At 40.8% G+C, this 14,594-nt stretch overlaps 2 protein-coding genes and 1 long non-coding RNA gene across 3 annotated transcripts in view; 1 reads left to right on the top strand and 2 right to left on the bottom strand.

Annotated features, from left to right (window-relative positions):
* The window catches only part of LOC309701482 (uncharacterized protein), a 2,150,955-nt gene that overhangs the window by 951,781 nt on the left and 1,184,580 nt on the right, over positions 1-14,594 (bottom strand). The gene's annotated exons all lie outside the window — the stretch shown is intronic.
* LOC309701490 (NLR family CARD domain-containing protein 3-like) overlaps positions 1-14,594 on the bottom strand; it is a 346,993-nt gene that overhangs the window by 71,967 nt on the left and 260,432 nt on the right. The window lies entirely within an intron of this gene.
* LOC309701534 lies at positions 8,117-13,182 on the top strand. Its single transcript, XR_014275034.1, has 2 exons — positions 8,117-8,782; positions 11,782-13,182. It is a non-coding gene; the product is annotated as an uncharacterized lncRNA (long non-coding RNA).

The raw sequence follows: 14,594 nt of genomic DNA, 5'->3' as shown, positions 1-14,594 counted from the left end.
CAGGGCATCCTGAAATAAGCTAGGAGTTAGAGTCTCCTCACCGTTTGGAACGGTGTGATGTGCTTTTTTGAATACTGTTAAATTGAGTTAGGGACCTTAGGGATTAGGCCAGATAAAGTTAGAGTCTGATACTGGTTAATTGATTACAAAAAAGTTGGACTTTCTTCGGTTGGACCCGTTATGGTTAAATTTGTCGAAATTGTGTAGGTGCTCTTTAGAAATTAGGTCAGAAACTGTTCCAGAAGTAACAGATACTGTTTGATTGATTACAAAAAAGTTGGACTTTCTTCGGTTGGACCCGTTAACTTAAATTTGTTGAAATTGTTAGGCGCTGAATCTGTCAGGCCTGTCAGTGGTTGTAAATATAAGACGTCTTTGTAATATAAAATAATAGAGTTTTGCCTGAGCTTTGTGTGACCCTGTGTGTGACGACAGCGCACTGCAGCGCTGCGAGCTATTTTTAGACTGTGTGTGAACATGCAAATGAGCTGTGGAGCGCACAGAGGACTTTTGTTGCTGTTTAGCGTGTTTTTGAGTTTTATAATTATGATTTGCAAATAATGATACATGCCTGTAATTAAAACGCTGATTTTGCTGATTATAATACTACAGATAAGGTTTTGAATGACTACGCTGAATGTTTGATGTTCGGCTGGGTTTTGATATAGAAGAGACAAATCGAGCATGATTAAGACCGGCACGTCAGCCGGCAGAGTAAGATTGTGAGGAAAATGATATTAAATAAATCTCTCAGTGTGTTGATACAGGTGGCTACGGGCCTGGACCAACTGCCCCCACAAGCACAGCGGCCGAAGCAAATTATAGTAATGGAAACCACACTCAGCAAGAATCAGCAGCTGTGGAAAAGACAGCAGCTAGCAGAGAATTAAAGGAGAAATTAAGAGAAGCTTTAACACATAAAATTGGGGCCAACAGACTTGTGGAGGTTGGGAAGGCTTCCGGAGCATCACAACAAAAGGTGAAACAAAAACAAACACAAGCAGAGTAATGTGAGAGAGAGGCACATGTTAGAGAAATGCCTTGTTTGAGGAAAAAACGTTAAATTAGCCCACCTACAAACGCACATACACGCAATGAAGAAACAGCTTACACTCATGAACACGTGAAGATTTTCCAGCAAGTTTAAAGCAGTGAAACTTAACATACACCCGCCGTTAAATAATAAAGTTTATCCACTACTAACAAATAAACTCTCTGGGTTGCAGGACAACAACTTAACTTCAAAAAAAAAAAAAGGCACTGGTCTGACCAACCAGTGATAACACGACAAATTTAGTGGTTAGAAAAGTCAAATTGTGACATGTTTTCTGCTGATTGATCAATACAAGTGATTACCAGATGAAAGAAAATTCAAATTTTTGTGCTTTTAAACACGATCTTTTTTTTTTTTTTTTTGGCCTGTCCCGTTTGGCTCTTTTTCATCAGAATTGTTGTCTAAAGGCAAAGAAAGATGCCCAACGGATTTACTTTACCAAATTGACCATCCCAGCCTTGCCGTAATGGTCCATTTGATTCACCTTTTATTGTTTATTTTATTTTCACTTACTGAATACGGGACAGACTTGACTGGGGGAAAGAAGGGGAGAAAGAAAGAGGGAAAGAGAAACAGCTGAGAAGAGGGACGGGGGAGAAGGGCAAAAGACAAAAACCAACAGAACGGGCAGAGAAAAAAAAATGCATATATCAATCACCTGGATCACCTGTTGAGAAAGAAAAAAGAAAGCAAGCAGAAGAGAACAAGAGTAACAGAATAAACAACATCACAATGATATATGGGAATATGACAGTAAATACTAAATGTTAAACATTATTGTGCAGCACATAAGATCAACAGAACACAGTGTGCTTTGAGGTAGGAGCCAAAAAGGGTGTAGTTTGTGGGTGTGATCACCCGTGTGTACACCTGTGAGCACGGACGCGCTTGTTTTTTGTTTTTTTAAAAGGTTCCTTCATGTAATAATCTGCTAGAGGGTGTGGGGGGGCCACAGCCCCGTCCTCCAGGGCTTGAAGCAGGTGTGGAGGAGATCAAAACTCCAGACATCCAGAGGCCCCCAGAACACAAGAGACCAAGGAAGACCAACAGAGGGGCAGCCGCGCCACTGTCCCAGAAAGAGCTGAGGAGAGTCCCAGATGAGGGTTCACCCAGCAGCCGCGGAGCAGAAGCCAGGGGGAGTTGCAGTGACGCGCCCGTGAGCTCCGCCGGCAGCCAGCTGCGCCTGAGTGACCGAGCCCCAGGCCGAGAGGCCGGGGGCACCCCACCTCCGAAGTGGCCCGAGCGAGCCCCAGGCTCCAGGCCCCGATAAGCGGCCGCCAAGGAGTGAGCCGGTCTGTACCTGGACGCCCATCCCCGGACACAAAGAACCACCAACGCACCGATCTTAAGAATTTTAACATGTACCTGTGATGTCCTGTCAGCTTGGTGGGTCATGAGTGGATTATATGGTGAGAAAAAACAAAAAAAGGGGGAGAGAAGGCTGACACAGGGCCTGGTCCCGTTGTTTCTCCCCTCTCTGAATAACGCAGCCAAAATAACATCATTTTCCTGTTCATCTGTTTTTGTTTTGTTTTTGTTTTGTTTTTTCTCTTTATGCTTGGTTACAGGCGGCTGCTTTGTCGGCCCTGAAAGCCGAAGCTGACCCTGGACTCCTGCTCTCCCCCCTACCATCTTTGCTCTCTCCTCTACCATCTTTGATGTGACCCTGACCAAATGCTAAAGCAGCTGGACCCACAACAACAACTTGAAAATGTCAACAGTGCTGCAGGAAAACGATCTCATGCAGCGGAGACGGAGAGCGTTAAATCCAAGGCCCGTTTCACTACACGGGGAGATTTCCGTCAGCGTCTCTTCTTTCTGAGAAGACTGAGAAAGGCCCGGCTCCCACCACCGATTCTGACCACCTTCTATAGAGGAACTATCGAGAGCATCCTGAGCAGCTGTATCACTGTCTGGTTCGGGAACAGCACCATGCCGGACAGACAAGCTCTACAGAGGGTTGTGCAATCAGCTGAGCGCACCATCCGCTCTGAGCACCCTGACCTGCACTCAATCTACAGCAGGCGGTGCTGGACCAAGGCCAGGAAGATCGTGAAGGACCTCAGCCATCCCAACAACAGACTGTTCTCTCTGTTGCTGTGTACGTGACAAATAAACATCTGGATTTGGAAAACGAGGCATTCGCAAAGCCACCAGCATTGTGCCTGATTGGACACACCCCTCTTCACACTCTTGCCATATGGAAAAAGACAGCTTCAGCTGACAGAGCTGTGATGAGACGCCCATTAAGCCCAGATGAAAAGTGAGGCCGAGCAAAACCATGCTGACCTTAACCACTCTGCATTAAAACTGTGCAGGACAGTGACGGACCAACAATGATCGTCGGGCAGCAAAAAGGGCGTGCCAGAGACAGGAGGAGTAACTGAGGTCAGGAGGCACCTCAGAATGGACAAAACACCAGGAGAAAATAAGCTGAAGGCACAGGTGTCGGGGCTCGGCCAGGAGCTGACCTCTGAGAAGAGCCGAACAGCAGAGCCGCAAAAGGCCGTGGAGCAAAGCAAGGAAAACATCGATGGACTTCAATCTGAAGTGGACGGAAAAGATTCTGAGGTTTCTGCCCTCAGTAAGAGCTCAAGGCATCAGAGCAGAAACTGACCATGGCTCAGGAGGAGCTGGCTGATAATCGAACCCATCAGGCTTGGAGTCCCAGACACAGGACTTGGAATCAGGCTGGAGCTTGCTGGAGCAGGAGGTCGCCAAACCTGACGAAGAAGCTCCAACAGCAGGAGCAAGCCCTGAAGGAGCTACAGAAGAAAAAGGGTCAAGTTAAGGAGGAGTGGAACAGGGAGAAGTTGCAGGACACTGGAGAAGAGCACTGCCTCAATTGGGGCCAGAACCAGTATGGACAGAACTTTGAGCAGCAGCACCAACAGATGCAAACAGACTGAAAAGGAGGAGGGCAGGACCCCAGGGCATGCTTCAGGCCGTGGTTTACCCAGAACACCAGAACAGGAAAGTGATGAACACAAACACCCACACAAACACACACATCTACATGCACTGACTCAGAATGAAGAGAAACACACATATGAACATATGCACTCGTTGATTGAGTGAGAAATGACACACACACGTGCAAAAAAAAAAAAATCGAAATGCTGATTCAACTCACTGAGGAGTGATCCACACACACACATTTACAAGCTTGTGCAATAAAGAGTGATACACACACGCTGTTGCAATGAAGAATGCTTTACTAACAAATGCTGCACACAAACATCCAAATATGGAGTCGGTTACAACAACAAGAAGCCATTGATTGTTTATTGGTTAAATGCATTTCATGCCACACAGAGGGCATCTGTGTAGATTTAGGGGACAAGGTCTAAAGTAGTTTGGTTGTGAAAACAATGTCTGTGCGTGATGTCTGTTTATGGCTCAAGGCCTCCACTGAATTGTTTACTGTGCTTCACACAGCCTGATAAGGAGCAGTGGTACAGAGTGAAAATGATGAATTAACGGTGTGAGTTTTATTTCGGAGAGAATATGAAAAGGTTGTGTTGATTTGACTCAGTTGTTTAAGTTTCTGCCAAAGCAAAACATTTGTGTGCAACCAGTGTCCACTATTGAATTAAGTCAATCCAACATGTATTTGTCAGTGCAAAAAGGAGTTACGGTACCTGTATGCCTACACAATATAGTGTGTGAAGTTTTGGTTGATCTTTGGGTTTTGTTTGACACTAGGTTGATTCTATCAGTGAGGTTTGGATTGTTCTCTTTCTCTAACATAGAGAAAGAGGGTTTGATCTTTGGACATGTTTGTAATGGGCCCCAGTATTTGTTATTATATGAGTGTTTTATTGGTTACGTTTGTTTTTGCTTTTGTTACAGTGCACTGAGATAAGAACATCAGAGAGGTGTGATCCACCGGTGGTGATATTTTGGTATCTTGTGAGTTCCTGATTTAACAAATCAGCTCTTTAATCCAGGCCTGAGAGATTGAACTTTAAAGCGCTATAAAATATTCTTACTGAAAACAGTCGCAAAGTATTTTTCTCCATGATTATAATGGGCTTGGGAGAAATTCACTTATATGGGACATTGATCACATGAGAAGTCCTGAGCCTAAAAGGATTGCAGCGAGTCGATCCAGTCCAAAAAAGAAAAAAAAAACAAACAAGGAACTGTTTCCTTTAAAATGATGACGTCATCTTGCTGGTGATGGAGGCTCGAATAGGTTGCGCGTGAGACTCCATTATCAGCAATATCTGGTATGAATGTGTGTGGATGTATGCATGTGACTGGACTGTGACGGACTGACGACTAAAAGTTTTAACTGACTTGATATTGAGACAAAAACGGTGCCGACTTTAGGATTATTGAATGTCCACAGACAATTCACCCAGCCTGTAAAAGAAGGGTGGATGTTTTGTTTTTGCAAGAACAGAAGGATGACAGAGACTAAAGAGCTGTAGCTTCACAGGAGTGTGAACTGCAGGCTTAACCCTTTGGTTGCTAATTTTGAGTTACTGATGTTTGCATTAAGAAAATTGTGTTTTAGTAGCTGTGTTTCGATTAATGTATCATATTATATGGTGGGGAATGTTAAATGCTAAAGTGAAGAAAAGGTTTGATTCCACTCATGACTGAACATGTTATTATTAACCATAGTGGGTCACTGTAAAGAGTCAATTAATTTTTATAGAGGTAAAAAAGAAAAAAAAAAAACCTCCACCGAGGTCTATGAATAACAGGGGAATGATAGACAGCCACACTCAAAATGGAGATATGTAATGATAAACACTGGTCCCCGTCTTTTGGGCGCTTTCTTGAAGTAGTCAACAATTTAAAAGTAAGATAAAATAACAGGGGCATGTGCTGAGGGGTGGTGCTGCACAAGAACAAGAGTAAAATAAAGAGAATATTGTTTTCAGTTTTGAGAAGTGCAAATTAAAATGTACCATTACACTCAGAGGATCAATATGAAGCTTGATATTTGTTAATTTTGAATGAAGTACATGATTGGTGACTGTTCTGTCCTGAGCTTTTGTTTTTACAGCACCCGCTTGATCACACCAACAGTTTCTCGCCACCGAAGAGGGGTACTTGCAAAAAATAGAGAATGGGGAGGAATATCATCAAAACTGGAAAAGGTAATCCCCAAAGGGGGTGATAACGCCATAACTTTCACTTATGGTCAAATTCTCAAAATTTGACCCCGAACTTGAAAAATTCTTCAAACATTTAGAGACAGAGTGGAGGTTTAGATCAACACATGTCACAAACCACATAAGGCTGGAGCATTTGAATCAAAAAGGTGAATTGATACGCAGCAAAATGTTGATCATATTGATTATGTTTATTCCAGGGTGCAGAGAAGATTATTATTATTAAAGACAACAAATGAAATAACGAAAACTAGAAGTGGAAAAATTTGCGTTAACGGTAATAAAATCAAAACAAAAAGGAAAACTAACTAAAACTGTACTGAATGTTCACAAAACTAACTAAAATTAACTAGATTTATAGCAAAATGTGTTTAGTTGCATTGATGTGTGCGTGCCCTGCAATAGTAAAGTCAAGGCAGTACGTTAGTCGAGTCGTCTGTGTTGCTGCTCCGTCCACGCGCAGAATCATGTCAGGAAAAGTCGGGAGAAAGCGCCAGAGTCCAATTTAGGATTACTTTGAATATGACTGTTTTTTAGATATAGCAAGAGTCTTGTAGTGGAGAGAGACACAATGTCCTCCTGAGACCCAGGGAAAGAAAAAAGGGAAAAGTATTTTCATTTTTTTCTTTTTCTTTTTTCTTTTTAAGATAAATCAAGTGCTGGGACGGTAAAATAAACACATTACAAAAACAAAATTGTTTTTAACTAATTTTATTTAAATTTTACAACATGTGCACTACAGTGCACAAGGGGAGTTCATTGATCACGAATGTGAAACTAACAACATTCAAGAGCTATTTAAGAAGATTACATGTTCCACTGAAATTTTTGTAAGCAGGATATTAAAACTTATTTATATAACAATATCATAAAACTGTAGATCAGGGATCAACTTAGAAGTCACTGACACTTCACTAGCTGTAAGCCATTGGTTCAGGAATAAGTGATTGCACTGGGCTTTCTATTTCACAAAAGTCAATTCATTTATGATATCTGAGGAAGTACTGTGATTTTTATTTTTATTTGGAGACACAAAGGAACATTTGGCACTTCCCACATCTCACATATGTTTTACTGTTGCACCCAACCATTCTACAACTGAAATGCCTTGGACTGTTAACCATTTCAGGCAAGTGGAGTGAACCATATTTTGTCATGTTCTCCGTGAAACTAAATGAGCCTAATTCTTAAAGACCCCTCAAATCATTTACTAGATGTTTATTCTTTGAAAATTAATAAAAATCTGAGTTTAACAAAACATTTTAAATGTAAATATCAAGCTTACCTTTCTTTCTTCCATAAAATGTGCTTGTGGGCACGTCAGCCATTTTGAAAAGGTGGGAAAAACAATTGGCAAGGCCACACCCCCACACATGTGATATAATTTTAAAGGTACTGTTGTCCTCGCTAAGAAACATCAGGACTTAGAGGAGTGGCAAGTAGAGTATGAGAGCTACAAGCAAAAACTAAATGTGTACTACAGTGTGCAAAAATGAAATACTGGGCCATCAGGGGGTTATGAGGGACATTTATGACACGAAAAATCCCACAAACCTTAAAGTGCACTTGAAAAGCTCACACAAGAAGGTTAACCTAGCTTACCTTGAAGAGCTCCCCCACTCAACCCGCATCCCCCGAAAACAGCTAACCCCAGATAAGGCAGCGTGATGTATCCCGAGATAACAGGACTGGGACATCTAAATAAATGTGTGAAACAATCGCCTTCAAAAAGGTTATCAATTCACTTCAACCAAAATTAGGACCACTCGGTGCGGCAAGAGTTAATAGTTATTAGTCTCAACACCCAAGGGTAACCAGAAGAGCATGATTGATATGATGGAACTGAGATTTTGTTACACTTAATTTTTGCAAAACACAACTAAAACTAAACTGAAACTAAGGATTTTCAGGAAAATAAAAATGTCAGAGTATTTTTGCTCTTAAAGGTTTTATTATTCATATAATAGTCAGCTAAGAGTGTTTATATTTCTGTTCTGTACTCAACCAGCTGCATATTTTAATTGCTGGCTCCCTACTTTATAACGGAAACTGCTTGCCTTCACATTATCAGTCTTTGCCTTCACATTGTCACTGTTTGCCTTCACACTAGCAGGAAACCGCCACCCACGAGTAAGAAACAACCTTGTAGAGAACACGAAGTTTTTTGATAAACCACACCTGTTTTCTTGACAAGATAAGGATGATATTTCCTTTTTTGTATGCTTCATGATGTGTATAAATAAAGCCAGACTGCACCAAAGAGGTGTGAGTCTCTCCCTGAGTCTCTCACCCGTGCACGTTTAAAACTGCTCTATGTGTCTGAGTGATATTTCATTGCATCTGAGTACTTTGATAATAGAATATCTTTAACTTTTAATTGGTCCTTCTGAGCCGGAGTGGACATTGATATTTTTTCAATGCTCCAATAGGAGACCTTCGTCAAGTCCTGACGTCGTGAGAAGCCCACGCTGTCGACTCCTCTCCAGGCAGAGGATAAAGTCCAGAGACGTGACGTTCGGGTTCTGGCCAGCGTTCTTATAAGAGGTCCACGACTTCAGGGGTTGATGAAGGAAACCAAAGCAACCACACAATAACTCAGGTGAATATTTAGCACTCGCTCACATCTTGCGCAAAACGACTGAGGCAACCTGTGGTCTATACATTAAATAGTTTCCCGTCAATGTATGACAGATTAATTAAGTAACATTCTCGTCTGAAAAAGGACTGGTAGAGGTTACAGCTCGCCTGAAAGAGGGCTTGGAGCAAGTTTAATGTCAAAATACGACAGGATAGTAACATTCTCGTCTGAAAAAGGACTCGTAGAGGTTACAGCTCGCCTGAAAGAGGGCTTGGAGCAATGTAGAAAGACACAGTGTTGCCCAGAATAAAAAACTCATTACGCGTATAATCTGTTGTTTTACTGTTTTGTTGGTGGAGTAAGTTGATTTTACAGCACATTAAGGAGGCTGAACTACTCCACCGAATTGTTTACCGTTGGTTGCTCGAGTTCTGGTGGAACGGGAAAAGGTTGTGTTTCATCACATAAAATTGACACCGCTTTCAAGGCTAGCTTGAAAGTAGAAGGCCGTGTCAATAGCCTCTCCCATTCCTCGTGCCAGAGAAAGCACCACGGGTGTGTATGTGTGTGTGTAAACGTAAATATATCTATGAGCTAATAAAAATAATAAGAAAGAAAAATGGGTAATAAATCAACAAAACTCACTGCTGACGAGCAGTGGCTAGAGAAAAAATGTCCAGGCGCCGGACAAACTGCAGTGACTGATAAAACCCTTATTAAGTGAAAACTAGAGATCAAAGTAGTTTAAAAAGGTTGGAAACAGACCTCAACGAATAGATATAAATATAAGAAGTACAAAAATAAAATAAATAAAGACAAAATTACATTAGAACTTATTTTTAATGTATTGAAACTAATAATAGGAAGGATAACAACCTGTAAACTTATATTAACAATGAAACATAGTTGGCAAGACGTTCATGCCCAGAATGTATAAAATAAATAAAAGGAAATAATTCACACGAAAACCTTTTAAATAAAATAGAGAGAATGAAAGTGACCGAAGGTTGGATCTGAGATGAGGAAAACAGAAGACCAGTCTAAAAAGTAGACACAAACCTGTTCAGAGAAGAAGCAAATTTGTACAGATTGGATGAATTCTAAGTTATCTGTTTGCTGAGTAAGATGATCCTAACTATTAAATTGGCTCAGTAGTAGTATAGTAATATACACTTTTATATACACTGATAAAATGTTGTAATATACTGTTGTTATTATATGGAAAGAAAAAGATGATAATAATAAGAAGTAACCTAGTCAGTTATGATGTGAGATGGACAATTGTTATGAAGTAGTCTGCATCAAGCTTAAGGTTTGCTCAAACTCAGTATAATGACATAGGAGATGAAGAAAATAAAGGAAATATCTAAACTACTTAGGTGCATAGAGGCACTTGACATGCTTGAAAACCTGTCATTTACCCTGGATAAAATATTACTGAGATATAGAGCACATCTATAGTAACAACTAATAAGCCAAACCCTGTAGACAACAGCTAAAGTTACAGGATTGTGAAGCTGAATTAAATATGTGGACACCGCTAAGTTGATGAGCATGTTACACATTTTCTTTTATTTTTTATTTATTTGTTTTTAGAGCAGAAACTGCATAAAAGCCAACACATGCAGCTGTCTGTGAGCTCAGTTTTCCCTCACATGTCTGCTCTGTTTCAGTAGCAGCATTTTTCTTTTTGGGTCCTGACTCATGTATGTTTTCGGTTTTGTTTGATTATTTTATTTTGTTGATTTGGAAACAAATTTGTGATCACAGTGACACATAGTGATTAGGCATATGATTTACAAATGCCCAGTTTTAGAATTGTGAGCAATTCAAAGTTTAAATATATATATATATATATATAACCCTAATTTCAAAGTTTGAAACATGTAAGATGTTTGAGATGTGTGAATTCTTTGAAAAACTAGAAATTATCTAAAAATGCCTCAAGTGAGAATGTAATGTTGCATCTATAGAAAAAAAAAAAAAAAAAAATCTTGCTGGAAGTGATCACCTTGCCAAAACAATTGGCACTTTGCAAATGTGCTGCACACCAAAAAGATAACTCAGAAGTTACTAAAGGCAATAATTTTGCAGAACAAGCAGCAAAACAGGCTGCAAACAATCGGCAGAGCTACTAGAAACCAACTACTGCCTACAAATACCACTTGATGTACTAAAAACCGAACAACAAGCTGCAACAATCACTGAACAAAACAAGTGGCTGAAATGTGGAGTAAACTGAAAGATGACTTAATGGTCTGTGATGGAAAACCTATATTAACAGAGTCATTACACAGGACAGCGGTTGTAGTGACACATGAGGTAAACACCTGTGTCAACAGGAGGGAGATATAGTATAGATAAACAATACAAATTTCGAAAATTCAGCAAAAGAATTCATCAGAACATGTTTCCCACACCACCTTACCCTTTCCATACAATCCACATGGATTTCATTGAACTTAACGAATGCCAAGCATCAAGATATGCTCTAGTAATTATAGATGTATTTTCAAAATGGCCAGAAATCTATCCAGTAAAAAGAGCAGATGCAATATCAGTGGCAAAGTGTTTATGCAATCACTTCATCCCCACATATGGCATTCCCAGTCTGATAAGGTCAGACAATGGAACACATTTTGTTAATGACATCATCAGCAAAGTCTCTGAAGCTCTAGGATTTAGCATCAAACATCACTGTGCATATCACCCACAAAGCGCAGGATTAGTGGAAAGAACTAACGGCACAATAAAACAGAGATTAAGAAAATGCATGGAAGAAACAGGAAGACCATGGCCTGAATGTCTAGGCCTAGTAAAGATGTGGATGAGAATAACACAAGGTTCTCAGAAACTTACACCTTTTGAAATCATCCACGGGAGAGCGTTTCCATTGCCAATTACCAGTGAACCTATTAATAAATCAATAAGGGAAACTACCCTAGCAGAATGGATGACTAAACTGTTTGAAAATAAAGAGATTGTGTTAAACAACCAACTGCCGAGTGATTTCTCTCCAGTGTCTTGCAGGTTACAACCAGGTGATTGGATCCTGATCAAAGTACTCCAGAGAAAGAATTGGAGTTCACCAAGGTGGGAGGGCCCATACCAAGTCCTACTTACCACACCCACCGCCTGCAAAATAGCAGAAAGACCATCTTGGATCCACCACAGCCACTGTAAAAAAGTGAGTGACAATCCAGACGCTTAGACGCCGGCTCCCCTGGCTTCTAGGTGATCTATTGGTGAAGGGAAGGGCTGATTGGGTATATCCCGCCCTTTTTTACTTCTCGCCAATAGTCTACTCACCAGAAGTCTAGGTGTGCCTGGTCATCATGAAGACACTTGTCCTCCTAGTGGCCAGCATTGCGCTCCTAGTGAGCCTACTAACACTCACCCAGATGAGAGGAAATAAACAACACCACCTGCAAAAAAGATGGACACATGATAATTCGCATCTACGTGACCTGAACCAAGACCATAACCACCCATGGATGAACAACGCGTGGTATAGATATGTGTATGATAGAACACGCACCGACAACAGCACGGAATGCTATGTATGTTCACATATGCCAACAACAGCCGTACACGCAACAATATATGGAAAGGCACCTGAACTTGACGAAGCGATGTGTGTGTTCAACAAAGCAACAACTGGCAATTGCACACGCAGAGATTTGATGGCAACAGGACTGACCCTAAAAGGTCAAAGCACAAAGAAAGAAGACCTAATTCCATGGTGTAGTGACACAGACGTCAAACGTGTCACGAAACCACTTTCACAACAACGTATTCTAATTGAACAGAAAACCCCTTGTGCCTACAATCTGACGAACTGGAACTACACCTGCAACGAAAAACATTGGGTAAACGTCAAAGCCAACAACACAAAAAACAAATCATTCGCCATAGTTTTGCCGCCGGACATACAGCACCCAATGTGTTTCAACTTCTCCGATGGAAACAGGAAACTTGGACGAAACCGCAACTGCACACAGACACTTGACCTGACCCAATCCAAAGGAATACACACCTTCAAAAATGGAACTTTCTGGGTCCAGGGAGCCGCTTGGGCCTGCGGGCCTAAAACCTACTTCATGCTCCCACCGAACTCCACCGGTCTGTGTGCACCAGTACTAATTTCAGAACACACCTTCAAGATCACAGCAGAGACACACACGTCAAGAGCAAAACATGAAGTTGCTGAAGTCACTGAAGTAATGCCACATGACTCAATCTATGGATCAGATGTGCCCAAGAACTTCAAACTATGGACTGATGGTCAGAAAGTCCTCCACTCCTTGTTCCCTTGGGTAGGAGTTGGGAAAAACATGCTGAGGATCGAGACACTTGACTATCGATTTGGACTGTTCCTAAATGCTTCAATGAAAATCAACAAAGCGCAAAATGAAGAAATCGACGCAATACGCATTGTAGTGATGCAACACAGAGTCGCACTAGACATGATTCTAGCTGAAAAAGGAGGTTTGTGTGTATTGTTTGACACTACATGTTGTACATACATCCCAGACAACATACACTCACAAAACATGACCGACGCTTTGAACACCTTGAGAAAGATTAAAGATGCTGAACAACAAGACTATGTCACAAGCACTGATGATTGGTTGACATGGTTACTAGGTGGTTCATGGAAGTCCCTACTGATTAAAGGACTTGTTGGAATTGCATTTTTGCTTTTACTGTTATGTGTTTTCACAACGTGTAGTACCCTGTCTGAAGAAAATGGTATCAAACATGGTGACAACTTCTATCAATGCTTATGTGATGATGTCTCAAATGGAAGAAATTTTGAAAGATGATCCATACAGTAATGTTTAGTTTAATTGAACACAGGACTGTTTTATGACGTTCAAACCGAAAATGTTTAGACAAGAGGTTATGAACTGACAAAAATAACAGTACTGTCATGTGAGAAATCTAAACAACAGGAGGGAATGTCAGAGTATTTTTGCTCTTAAAGGTTTTATTATTCATATAATAGTCAGCTAAGAGTGTTTATATTTCTGTTCTGTACTCAACCAGCTGCATATTTTAATTGCTGGCTCCCTACTTTATAACGGAAACTGCTTGCCTTCACATTATCAGTCTTTGCCTTCACATTGTCACTGTTTGCCTTCACACTAGCAGGAAACCGCCACCCACGAGTAAGAAACAACCTTGTAGAGAACACGAAGTTTTTTGATAAACCACACCTGTTTTCTTGACAAGATAAGGATGATATTTCCTTTTTTGTATGCTTCATGATGTGTATAAATAAAGCCAGACTGCACCAAAGAGGTGTGAGTCTCTCCCTGAGTCTCTCACCCGTGCACGTTTAAAACTGCTCTATGTGTCTGAGTGATATTTCATTGCATCTGAGTACTTTGATAATAGAATATCTTTAACAAAAAACTAGACTAAACTAGCAAAGAATTGGTAAAAACTGATTCCAACTGGTAAAAAAAAATTGAAAATCTGGAGGCAAAACTAGAAAAAACATAGAAACTAATGAAAATTGCAAAATAGTTAAAACCCTGGGGCGGAGATTGGCAGATCTGACCAGGAAATGTTATAAGATGGATTGTCAGGACAGTCAGCGTTAAAGCCACTTTCAGTCCATACTAGGATGGCATTGGACATCTTCGGGGCGGAAGAGAGTTGGTGTGACCAAGGTGTGGTTTGGCTTGTTTTATGTATATTTGAGATCATATGGCTCCGGATGGACCAGTTACCAGGGCATGGAAGGAGGACAGACTCATTGACTGAGGAGAAGGAATTTCCTGGGATTGGAGATCCTCTGGGTGAGTGGTTGATTAAAAGCATGCAT

Source organism: Aulonocara stuartgranti, assembly GCF_965226115.1.
Source record: "Aulonocara stuartgranti genome assembly, chromosome: 23".
Taxonomy (NCBI): domain Eukaryota; kingdom Metazoa; phylum Chordata; class Actinopteri; order Cichliformes; family Cichlidae; genus Aulonocara; species Aulonocara stuartgranti.
The sequence above is the reverse complement of the archived record's forward strand: the minus strand, read 5'-3'. Positions and strand labels throughout refer to the sequence as shown.